Source organism: Budorcas taxicolor, chromosome 14, assembly GCF_023091745.1.
Source record: "Budorcas taxicolor isolate Tak-1 chromosome 14, Takin1.1, whole genome shotgun sequence".
In the NCBI taxonomy this organism is placed as follows: Eukaryota; Metazoa; Chordata; class Mammalia; order Artiodactyla; family Bovidae; genus Budorcas; species Budorcas taxicolor.
In genome coordinates this window covers 18,141,415-18,154,003 of record NC_068923.1, presented here as the reverse complement: position 1 = coordinate 18,154,003, position 12,589 = coordinate 18,141,415, and the positions used below count along the sequence as shown (strand labels likewise).

At 45.3% G+C, this 12,589-nt stretch overlaps 1 long non-coding RNA gene across 1 annotated transcript in view; it reads right to left on the bottom strand.

The window, feature by feature from the left end:
- The window catches only part of LOC128059590 (uncharacterized), a 36,721-nt gene extending 24,560 nt beyond the window's left edge, over positions 1–12,161 (bottom strand). The window contains exon 1 of the long non-coding RNA XR_008200600.1: positions 12,103–12,161. This is a non-coding gene — a long non-coding RNA (uncharacterized LOC128059590). The remainder of the gene's footprint in view (positions 1–12,102) is intronic.
- Between the last annotated feature and the right edge of the window lie 428 nt (positions 12,162–12,589).

Genomic DNA, 12,589 nt, shown 5'->3' with positions numbered 1-12,589 from the left:
GTTTTTGCCATACATAGACATGAATCAGCCATGGGTGCATATGTGTCCTTCATGCTGAACCCCAATCCCAGCTCCCTCCCCACCCCATCCCTCTAGCTTGTCCCAGAGCACTGGCTCTGAGTGCCCTGCTTCACGCAGCAAACTTGATCTGGTCATCTGTTTTACATATGGTAATACACATATTTCAATGCTATTCTCTCAAGTCATCCCGCCCTCACCTTTTCCCACATAGTTCAAAAGTCTGTTGTTTAATCTGTGTCTCTTTGGCTACCTTGCCCAGGACTCTTGCCTCGAAAATCCCATGGATGGAGGAGCCTGGAAGGCTGCAGTCCATGGGGTCGCTAAGTCGGACATGACTGAGCGACTTCACTTCCACTTTTCACTTTCATGCATTGGAGAAGGAAATGGCAACCCACTCCAGTGTTCTTGCCTGGAGAATCCCAGGGATGGGGGAGCCTGGTGGGCTGCCGTCTGTGGGGTCACACAGAGCCAGACATGACTGAAGTGACTTAGCAATAGCAATAGTAATACTGTATTGCTGTTTCTCTGACTTACTTCACTCTGTATAATGGGCTCCAGTTTCATCTGCCTCATTAGAACTGACTCTAATGTGCTCCTTTTTATAGCTAAGTAATATTCCATTGTGTGTATGTACCACAACTTCCTTGTCCATTCATCTGCTGATGGACATGTAGGTTGCTTCCACGTCCGAGCTATTGTAAACAGTGCTGCGATGAACACTGGGGCACGTGTGTCTCTTTCAGTTCTGGTTTCCTCGGTGTGTATCCCCAGCAGTGGGATTGCTGGGTCATATGGCAGTTCATTACAATGAATTTTTACAGAAATCTGTCATCTAGCTGCATTTGTTATAGCAGATGGACATTAAACCAATGTAGTACATAACAGCTCATGATCTCAATGAGTATAAACCTGAATTTTCAACCCCGAGCAGGTCTGGCAGGCACGGTCCACCCTTGCTGTCCTCCTCACGTGGACTCTTATTGGCTGTTTTACGAGTGATTTCAGTAACCTTGTTATTCAATCCAGATTTCCCAAGGATAACCTACTTTGCCTGTGGCCTTCAATCTGAGAATAATGTTATAGAATATCAGAGTCAGAAAAGGGTGGTCCCAAAGGGTGCCATTCAATCACCCCATTTCACACATGAGGACCTGATAGTGTACACTTAAGCACAGAGGTAGATTTCCTCAGTCGGCTGAAGAACGTGGATGGAGCAGACAAGCGCGAAGGCAGGCTCGGAAGGGAGCCTCTCCTGCCACTCCAAGTGTGCGGTGCTTCCTTAGCCTCGAGGTGAGACCCTCTATCAGGGAAATCCCTGCCGATGCTTGTAACTGTATACACTGAATACAGCTCAGTGACCAAGGAGCAGCCCCATGAACTCCCCACGATCTTCTCCTCCTGTCTTAGATTTTGATGGCTTTCAAGATGTACCAATGAGGCCAACCCAGGCAGCTGGAGCTGCTCATGCTGACCATTCGCAGCTCCATCCTCTGTCTCAATGGCATCAAGTTAGTAGGTTAAAATCTGCTCTGGGAGGACTATTTACACCAAAGCCATTGGAAAATGCTTCAAACTAGGACTCTGGGGGACAGTGGGAAAGCTTTGTAACTATATCACATCACTGGCTAGAATGTAAAGACTGATCATATCAAGTTTTGATAGAGACGTGGAGCAACCGGAATGCTCAGAACTTGTCAGTAGGGGTATAACTGGCACAACAGCTCTAAAAACCTGCTCAGTTTTATCTTCCAAAGCTAAACATATACCCACCCTGCTGCTGCTGCTGCTAAGTCGCTTCAGTCGTGTCTGACTCTGTGCGACCCCACAGACTGCAGCACAATAGGTTCCTCTGTCCCTGGGACTCTCCAGGCAAGAATACTGGAGTGGGTTGCCATTTCCTTCACCAATGCACGAAAGTAAAAAGTGAAAGTGAAGTCGCTCAGTCTTAGCGACCCCATGGGCTGGAGCCTACCAGGCTCCTCCGTCCATGGGATTTTCCAGGCAAGAGTACTGGAGTTGGGTGCTATTGCCTTCTCCGCATACCCACCCTACAACATGCCAATTCAACACCGAGGTTCCAACTCCATAGAAACCATAGATTTGTGCGCCAAAAGACATGCTTTCTTAAGCAACATTATTCATTGTACCTTAAACTAGAAGCAATCCAAATATCCATCAATAGTAAACACGTAAGTGGAGATGTCCCTGGTGGTCCAGTGGTTAGGACTCTGCGCTTCCACTGCAGGGGCTGTGGGTTCAATCCCTGGTTGAGGAACTAGGGTTCTGCAAGCCATGTGGCCAAAAACAAACAAACAAAAGTAAAAATAAGTAATTTGAGGCATATTCTGGGAAACTGTAAAGCCATGGAAAGGAATGAGCTACATAACAGCCCCAATCTTATAAACATGACGGAAGAAGCAGATATTGCAAGATTCCACTTGCATTAAGTTCAAAAGAAGAACAAATTAACCTGCAGTGTTACAAGTTAAGACAGCGAGACTTCCTTGGTAGTCCAGTGGTTAAGAATCCGCCTGACAATGCAGGGGACATGGGTTCGGTTCCTCTCCAGGAAGATTCCACATGTCATGGGGCAACTAAGCCCCTGCATCACAACTACTGAGCCCACGTGCTCTAGAGCCCATAATCCGCAACAAGAAAAGGCATCACAGCAAGAAGCCTGAGCACTGAAACTAGAGAGCACAGCCCCCACTCACCACAACTACAACTAGAGAAAGCCCACCAGCAGCAATGAAAACTCGGCGCTGACTGAAAAAACAAATGAAAAAGAAAACGCTATCCAAAAAATTGATTAGCCATATTTTTTTTTTAAAAAAAGAATACCCATCTCATTCTTTTCAGCAAATTCCAAAAGATTCAGAAATTTTAACCAAAAAAAAAAAGTAATCTATGAAACACCTAGAATGAAATGCAACTTCTTCGTCATCCTTAAAAGAGTGGGAAGTGTGGGGAGTTTGATTAAAAGTCAAAATTTCTATGAACGAAAGAATACAGTCAGAAGATAAATACCAAACAACAACAACAACAACAACAACAAAAACCAACAACAAAGTATTATACATTGGGTGACTTAAAACAACAGAAATGTATTTTCTCACAGTCCTGGAGGCTAGAAGTCCAGGATCAAGGTGCTGGCAGAGCTGGTTTCTTCTGGGATATCTGTCCTTCCTGCTGTGTCCTCATGTGGGTGTCCCTCTGTGTATGTGTCTGGATCCTAATCTCCTTTTCTTACGAGGACACAGTCACACCTGACCAGGGCCACCTGCTGGGCTGCACCTGGAGGCCAACAAGCCCTGTAGCTCAGCTGTGGGACCAAAGAAAGACCGCAGGTACAATGGTGGAGACATCCACAGTTTATCGGACAGAGGACCTTTCAAGTCCAAAGCACAAGGTCCTCAGGAGTTCTGCTGCCACTCCTGGGATGACCCAGCTAGTAGGCCTGGTCATGAAGCAGCTGTGAGGCCTCAGTTCAAGTGCTTCAGCTCTTGGAGCCTGGGCTTCCTGAGACATCAAACAAGGCCAAACCTCACAGCCCAAGGCACCTTCATCCTCTGACATCCTCGTTCTCTCAGGTCCATCACAACATCTTTGGGCTCCATTCATCACTGAGCAGGAGTCCAGGGAATGAGGTCTCAGGGACACAGGCCTCAGGGGCCATGCTTCTTACACCTAGAACCCTGGAACCAGTCTCACCACAGACACTGTCTCCTGTCTCCCTCTGGCCTTTGCACAGAGTCTGGGTCCACATCTGCTCAGGCTCCCGTTCTCTCTCCCTCTCTTTTTCTGGACTGGAGAGAAGGCAACATGAATTGTTCTTTGACATCCACGCAAATGTTGGCAGAAGTGCATTATGCACCATTAGCAGCAAAGCAATCACATAACCAGAGGTACTGGAGCACAGTGCACGGTGCCCAAACAGACCTGTCTTAAACACCAACAGGGAAATGCCCTGACACTTCAGAGCTCCAGAGGCGCCTGTTCAGCCGCATTTGTGCCATTCTTTCCACCCAACTTCAGTGTCCTAAATGCGCTGAAATGATTTTTAAAATGTGCCTACATGGAAAATGCTGAAAGCCAGGTCAGTCTCAGGACACAAATGACAGTATTTCTAAGACTCTAGCCCAGCTCACTGCACACATGGCCATCCACAAACATGTAGCCAAAGATGAAAATGATGTGGATCAGAAACGGAATCAAAGCTGATACAACAGTGAAAAAGAACATATATTAATAAACAATCCAACGTAATGTAACAGAGGGCACTGGTCTCTCTTTTCCAAACACTTTGGATCATATCACATTTACTCAAAAGAAAAGAGTCTAAAAAAAAAGAAAGAAAAGGGACTGCCCAACAGACACAGCAAAGTGAATGTACAAAGCTACTGCCCTTAAGCCTTTTCTTTTCTCCCTCTCCCACTTAAGTAAAAAATCTACCAGAAGAATATGTAATATGTAAAATGTAATGTGTAATCCTCTGGGTTTGTAAGGCCAACTGCTCCTTTACCCTACTAATCAAACACTGAAGTGGATTCCAGCGATTTTATTCCAGCCGGGTTGGCACAACTCAAGAGAGACACCATCTGCCCACGATCTTCTGTGGGAGTCAGGCCTCCACGCCCGGCCACGGCCTTTGGGTTGGAGCCTACTCAGCCAGGCCTGGAAACGGCCCCTCAGAAGACTGAAAGAGGCCTCCCTGGAAAGATCTACGTTCAGGAGAGATGAACAGGGGACGAGCAGGTCCTGGGAAAAGGAAGGAGACACAGAGGAATTCAACCAGTTCTCTGGTCGATCCTCACAGCTTCGACGGCAGGTTCGGGAAGGGCCCCCTGGTGCACTGTTAGCCTGGGGACCCAGCAAATGAGCAACTTCACCTCTGACAAGAGCCCCCTGAAACAAGGCAGCCCCACACTAACTGATCGCCCCACTCTGCATGGGAGGATGCGGGCCTTGGGGACCTGCCGTGCCTTCCTGCTGTCAGATGTTATCTCCCATCCTTGATTTATGTTAGAATCTCTCTTTTTTTAATTATTATTATTTTTTAATTATGCATTTGGCTGTGCTGGGTCTTAGTTGAGGCACATGGGATCTTCAGTCTTCACTGCGGCACTCAGGATCTTTAGTTGCGGCATGTGGGATCTAGTTCCCTGACCAGGGATCGAACCTGGGCCCCCTGTATTGGAAGCTCAGGGTCTTAGCCACTAGACCACCTGGGAAGTCCCTACAAGAGAAACTGGCCTCAGAAGTACTTTGGGAAAAGAAGTGCTGGATCTAAGGCACAGGCTGGAGGAATGGCATTTTAAAGGGAGCTGTGCACTGACAGCCAGGGGTGTCCCGACTTCTCTGAGCATCTGTGTCCCTAACCGGTGGCCTGCGGGCAACAACAGGGAAGGTATTTTCTCATCACCTTTACGATGAGAGACACTTTATGTATAACTGATCAATAGCTGGGCTGGGTTTTCGATGCCACGCACAGGCTTTCTCTTTGTGGCAACCAGGGGCTACTCTTCACTGCAGGGCGGGGCTGCTCCTGTTGCAGAGCACAGGCTCCGGGTGTGCGGGTTTCAGCAGTTACAGCTCGCGGGCTCAGCTGCCCCTCGGCATGCGGGATCCTCCCGGACCAGGAATCAAACTTGTGTCCCCTGCAATGGCAGGCAGATTCTCACCCACTGTACCACCAGGGAAGTCCAGTGAGAGACAACTTTGAAAAAAAGAATCATCCCATGGCAAAGATACTTCCCTCTGATTCAGTGGTGGTGCAAACTGGCCTGAAGTAAATCCAGCTGGGTTCGCATGAAAACATGGGTCATGAGGAAAGCCAGGATAAGACCTCAATCTTTTAAAGAAAAACACAGGCTGTGCACCCCAGATTGTGTGTGCCTGGGTGGAGAAGGGCTGGATGTTTTATGCCAGAACCTAATGTTCTTTTCATTGGTGCCTATTCTACTCACTCTAAACATACCACTAAGTTAATGTTAATTACTACAGCTTTTATTTCTATAATTAATTCTTTTATAAGCTATTACAATCTTGTAACGATTAATAGTTCAGCTTGCTGACAACATCCTAAGTCAAAACCACAGGTTGAGATGAATACAAATGTTGTTTGGTTCCCAAGAAGGCCAATTTGTTCCAGTTCACTCACACACCAGGTGGAGCAGCTAAAACTTTGAGAGAGAAAAACAGTTTCGATAGCTTGCCAAGTTTGGGGCAACCACAGCAACTGAAAAATGAGTGAAGAATCCTGAAAAAAAAAGAGAGAAGGAAAGACAGAAAGCCCCAAATTCTGCAAATGCTCCCTAATTCACCAGACAACCCAACTATGCGTGTGTGGAGCAGCCTCCAAGCAGCGAAGCCAAGAATAAAAGAACTGACGGACTTCCTTGGTGGGCCAGAGTCAAGAGTCCTCCTTCTGGCGCAGGGGACTTGGGTTCGATCCCTGGTCTGGGAACCGGATCCCACAGGCCATGGGCAACTCAGCGTGCGTGCCACAGTGAAAGATCCTGCATGCCACAACTAAGACCAACACAGCCAAATAAATAAATACTTTTTAAACAAAAAGAATACAAGAACTTAAATGAGATTTGAGCTGCTGCCCAGAGGCAGAGTTTTCAGTATGAGGCCAACAGCACTGCCTACTAAAACACACACAAATGAACACTCTTCAGAGGAACGTAACAGAAACTCCCTTCTCCATGATACACCTTCACAATGTCCAGGACACAGCCCAAAATTACTCACAAAAATTAAGAACCAGGAAAGAGTCAGATGTTGGAATTAGCTGCCTTAAAATCCTTTGCCAGCTTAATTATACTCAAGGATGTGAAAGAACAGATTCTCCTAATGAATGCACATATTGAAAACCTCAGCAGCAAAATAGAAACAATAAAACAGCCAAATGGAAATTTGAGAACTAAAAAAACCCGTTATATCTGAAATTTCAAAATTCAAACAAAGGGCTTAATAGCAGAATGGATATGATAGAGGGAAAAAGTCAGAGAACTTGAAGACAGATGAATAGAAATCATCCAATCTTAAGAATAGAGAAAAGGCAATTATTTAAAGATTAGCCTCAGGGATTAAAAAGATAATTTTCACAAGTCTAGCATACGTCCTAGGAGGAGAAGAGAGGGAATTAGGCAGAAAAACGGACTGAAGAACAAACGGCAAAGATTATCCCAACTTTGGTGAAAAACAAAAATGTACAGATTCAAGAAACTCAGTAACCCCATTTAGCGTAAAAGTTAATAAAACTACACCCAGGCACATCAGAGCCAAACTGATGAAAAGCAACATAAGGAGAAAATCTTGAAAACATCCAGAGAAAAACAACAGATCACATATAAGGACACGATAATTCAAAACGATTGCTGACTTCTCAGAAATAATGGGCTCCAGAGGACTGTGTAACTTCATCTTTCACATGCTTAAAAACAACAACAGCAAGAAAACTCTGTCCAACTATAATTCTGTACACCAAAAATATCCTTCAAGGGATCTTGTCTTCTTTGGGGCACGCGAACTCTTAGCTGTGATATGTGAGATGCAGTTCCCTGACCAGGGATGGAACCCAGGCCCCCTGCATTGGGAGCACAGAGCTTCAGACTCTGGAACACCAGGGAGGTCCCCAAATGCATTTTCAATTAAAAACACAAACTGAGAGAAATGCCAATAGCCATGTGCTAAAAGAAATGCTATAAGAAATGCTTTAGTTGAGAAATTATGCCAGATAGAAACTTAAATTTTTAGAAAGGAATAAACAGAATCAAAAAAACCCCAAATATCTGATTAAAATGAGAGAAAAAAAGTTGTAAACTTGGAAAAAATACAATTAAAGTTAAAAAAAAATACCATTGTCTTGTCAAATTTGTAAGATATGTAGATGTAATACATATGACATTTAGACTATCCAAGTGGGTGAGATGGGGGTACACATTCGCAGGATTTCTATATTACATGTGAAGTGGCAGAATATTAATTCCAAATAAATCAGGAAAAGTGAAGTCCACAAAAACACCTGCACACAAATGTTTAGAGCAGCTCAATTCATAATTGCCAAAACTTGTTAGTAACCAGAATATCCTCCAATAAGTGAATAGAGGGACTTCTCTGGCAGTACAGTGGTTCAGATGCCATGCTCCCGATGCAAGGGACATGGGTTCAATCCCTGGCTGGGGAACCAAGATCCAGTATGCCACACAGCATGGCCAAAAAAAAAGATATATTGGAGTACATCCATATAATGGAATATTATCCACAACTTTTTAAAAATGAGCTAGCAAACGTGAAAAGGCTTGGAAGAACTTTAAATGCACATTACTAAGTGAAATAAGACAATCTAAAGAGGCCATATAGTATAGAATTCCAAATATATGATATTCTGGAAAAAGCAACACTGTTGAGACAGTAAAAAGGATCAGTGGTTGTCAGGGGTGGGGAGACGGCATGGATGAACAGACAGAGCACAGGGGATTTAAGGAAATGAAACTTCTCTGCATGATACTGTAAAGGTACAAACATGTTATTATACATGCCCAAAACCCATAAGGTGTAAAACAGGGAGTGAGCCCTAGTGTAAACTCTGGACTCTGGGTGATCATGGTATCAGTGTAGATTTGTCAACTATAACCACAGTGGTGAGGGATGCTGGTGGTGGAAGGTATGGGGTGGGAGAAGTATTGGGTTAGCTAAAAAAGTTTGTTTGGGTTTTTCCATAAGATACTACAGAAAAACATGAACGCACTTGTTGGCTAACCCAATATATGGGAGCTCTCTGCACTGTCTATTCAATTTTGCTGCAAACCTAAAAGTGCTCTAAAAAATAATCTTTTTTTTTTTTTAAAGAAAACACAAACAATGGTTGGATAAAATACTGAAACATGCTATAACACTTAGGACCCTTGAGAACATTATACCAAGTGAAAGAAGCCAGTCATAAAAACCACACATAGTATGATTTCATGCATATGAAAAGTCTAGAAGAGGCAAATGTATAGAGACAGAAAATAAATTAGTGGCTGCCCTGGGCTCATGGGGGTGGGGTGTCTGAATGAAACGGGGAATGAGTACTAACATGGGATTCTTTTGAGATGAGGAAAATGTTCTGAAAGTTGCTGTGGCCATGGTTGCACAACCCTGTGAATCTACTAAACACCACTGAACTATACATATTAAGTGGGTGAACTGATGGTGTGTGAATTGTATCTCAATAAAACTGTCATATTCTTAAGTAAAGCTGCAAAATTTTTAAAGTAACTGGTTAGAACCCATAGCATGCATACTTTAAACATTAGAATGCTGAAGAACACTGAAGAAGTCTCTAGACTTCTAGAGATAGAAGATAGACTTCTCATAGTGATAATTCAGCAGGAAGGCATGTCATAAATATCCACATGCCTAACAACAGAGCCTCAAAACAAACCAAGCAAGAACTGAAGGAACCAAAGCCAGAAACAGATGGAAATTTTAGTTTCTCAACAGGTAACAGAAGTAGATCCAAAGTGTGTGTGGGGGGAGGGGGTGGGGGTGGAGGTGTTAATACTGTACACAATACCATCAACCACCTCGTCTAAAATAAATATGTTGAGGATTGACACATGTACACTACTGACGTATAAGAGAGAGAACTAACGGGAACGTACTGTATAGCTCAGGAACTCTAGCCAATGCTCTGTGCTGACTTAAGTAGGAAAAGAAATCTAAAAAAGAGGGGATATGTGTATACATATAACTGATCCACTTTGCTGTACAGCAGAAACTAAAGTAAGATTGCAAAGCAACTCTACTCCAATAAAAATTAATTTTAGAATATGTTGAGTATAACAAGCAGGGGTTAAGCATTCACTTCATAATAATTTTTTGTCTCCTTGGAACCCCTAAGGATCTTTCAGTGGTCTGAGATATTTCTTTAAGATTTCCTATGATCTTCCTTCCTCTTATCATTTATGTATTTACTCTGGGCTGGGCCAGGTCTCCGCGGCCGTACAGGAGCCTTCTCTGGCTGCAGCAAGGGGGCGCCGCTCTTTGGTTGCGGGGTGCGGGCTTCTCACTGCGGGGGCTTCTCTGGCTGCGGCAAGGGGGTGCCACTCTCTGGTTGCGGGGTGCGGGCTTCTCGCTGTGGGGGCTTCTCTGGCTGCGGCAAGGGGGTGCCGCTCTCTGGTTGCGGTGTGCGGGCTTCTCGCTGTGGGGGCCTCTCTGGCTGCGCAGCACTGGCTCTAGGCTGCGTGGGCTTCAGGCGCTGCGGCCTGCAGGATCCGGAGCACAGGCTCAGGGGTGTGGTACACAGGCTTCGTTGCCCTGCAGCATATGGAACATTCCTGGACCAGGGATGGAACCTGTGTCATTGGCAGATTCTTAACCACTAGACGAACCATCAAGGAGGTCTTCTGAAAGGAGGTGACCAAAGTAATTTGCACAGATACCTTTTTCCTTCTTAACACCCTTTCCAAACACGAAGACTTATTCAAAACCATCCCATTTTCCCCAAGACACAATCCCTGTATTCTTTCCTCTTAGATGTTTTCTCTATTGCCTGGAACCCAGGTGGTTTTGACAAGAAGCCCTGCTCCCCTGCAGAAGTGTGCTGGGGGCCAATCACAAGCCATCAGCCAGAGACAGGCAGCAGCCAGGCGGGTGGGTCTGGAGTGCTGCAAACGGCACAGCAGAGGAAACGGACCTGGGCTGCACCCCCGTCTCATCACACAGCAGTGGCACCTGGCAGGCACGTGCTCCTTTCCTATCAGCAAGCAGCAAAGGCGAGGCGCGAGCTGGAGCCTCCTGTTTTTCCCAGGAGGTGGTTTCACTGCCAACGCCTTGTGATGCTCTCCAGGGTCTTAGGCTCCATAGCACGGTTGCTTTTCAGCACTTACCTGCCAGCTTCTGACTCATGAGACCTGTACAACCTCCTTCAAAAGACTGTGTCAGACTCTTTGCGACCCCATGGACTGTAGCCCGCCAGGCTCCTCTGTCCGTGGGGATTCTCCAGACAAGAATACTGGAGTGGGTCGCCATGCCCTCCTCCAGGGGATCTTCCTGACCCAGGGATCGAAGCTGGGGCTCTTATGTTTCCTGCCTTGGCAAGCAGGTTCTTTACCACCAGTGCCACCTGGGAAGCCCAAGGGTTGCAGGGGGAATATGAAAAGAGAGGAGGTGCCCAGTGTGGTTATGTACACCATGGGAGGATGTCAGGGACAACTTCTTTGTAAACAGAAAATCAAGTTGCAAAACTGTGTTCTTTCATCCAAGAAATATTTACTGAGGGAATTCCCTGGCCGTCCAGTGGTTAGGACTCCATGCTTTCACTGCTGAGGGCCTGGGTTCAATCTCTGATCAGGGAATTAAGATCCCACAAGCCGTGCAGCAAGGTAAAAAAAAAATATATATATATATATACATATATACATATATATATATGTATATATATATATATATATTTACTGAGCATACACCATTCTAGGCACTTCAGTTCAGTTCAGTCGCTTAGTCGCATCCGACTCTTTTCGACTCCATGAATCGCAGCATGCCAGGCCTCCCTGTCTATCACCAACTCCCAGGGTTCCTTCAGACTCACGTCCATCGAGTCAGTGATGCCATCCAGCCATCTCATCCTCTGTCGTCCCCTTTTCCTCCTGCCCCCAATCCCTCCCAGCATCAGAGTCTTTTCCAATGAGTCAACTCTTGGCATGAGGTGGCCAAAGTACTGGAGTTTCAGCTTTAGCATCATTCCTTCCAAAGAAATCTCAGGGCTGATCTCCTTCAGAATGGACTGGTTGGATCTCTCTGCAGTCCAAGGGACTCTCAAGAGTCTTCTCCAACACCACAGTTCAAATGCATCAATTCTTCGGCGCTCAGCCTTCTTCACAGTCCAACTCTCACATCCATACATGACCACTGGAAAAACCACAGCCTTGACTAGATGGACCTTTGTTGGCAAAAGCAACACTAGGCACTTAGGACACTGCAACTAATGAAACAGACAAACCTGGCAAATAAGCAATCCCTGTCTTAAACGGTGATAAGTAACATGAGAGAAACAGAGCAGGAGGAGGTGGGGTATCGTCAACTCACAGCCTTAAATGGGGCAGATGGGGAAGGCCTTCCTGAGAAGGGGAACTTTCTGCGCGTCTGAAGGTCGTGTATCTTGGTCTGCATACATATGCCTGGTGCTTCCCTGGTGGTTCAGTGGTGAAGATCTGCCTTGCAATGCAGAGAACAAAGGTTCAGTTCCTGGTTGGGGAACTAAGATCCCACAAGCCATGGAGCAACTAAGCCAACAACTAGAGAGTCCACAACGAAGATCCCACGTGTGGAAACTAGGACCTGACGTAACCAAATAGATAAATAAATATTAAATATTTTTGAAAAGCCAGCCTGGCCTCAAATGATTTCAAGAAATCCTTAAACCCCCCAGTATTCCCCTGCCTTGTTCTAAAGTCTGAAGTTTCTTTAATGAGGGGGGAAAGAAACCTATTTAATTCCATTTAATTCTATTAAATTCCTATTTAATCCTGTACTACCAATGAGAAACATCTGATGGTTTTGGGAAAGCTGGCGC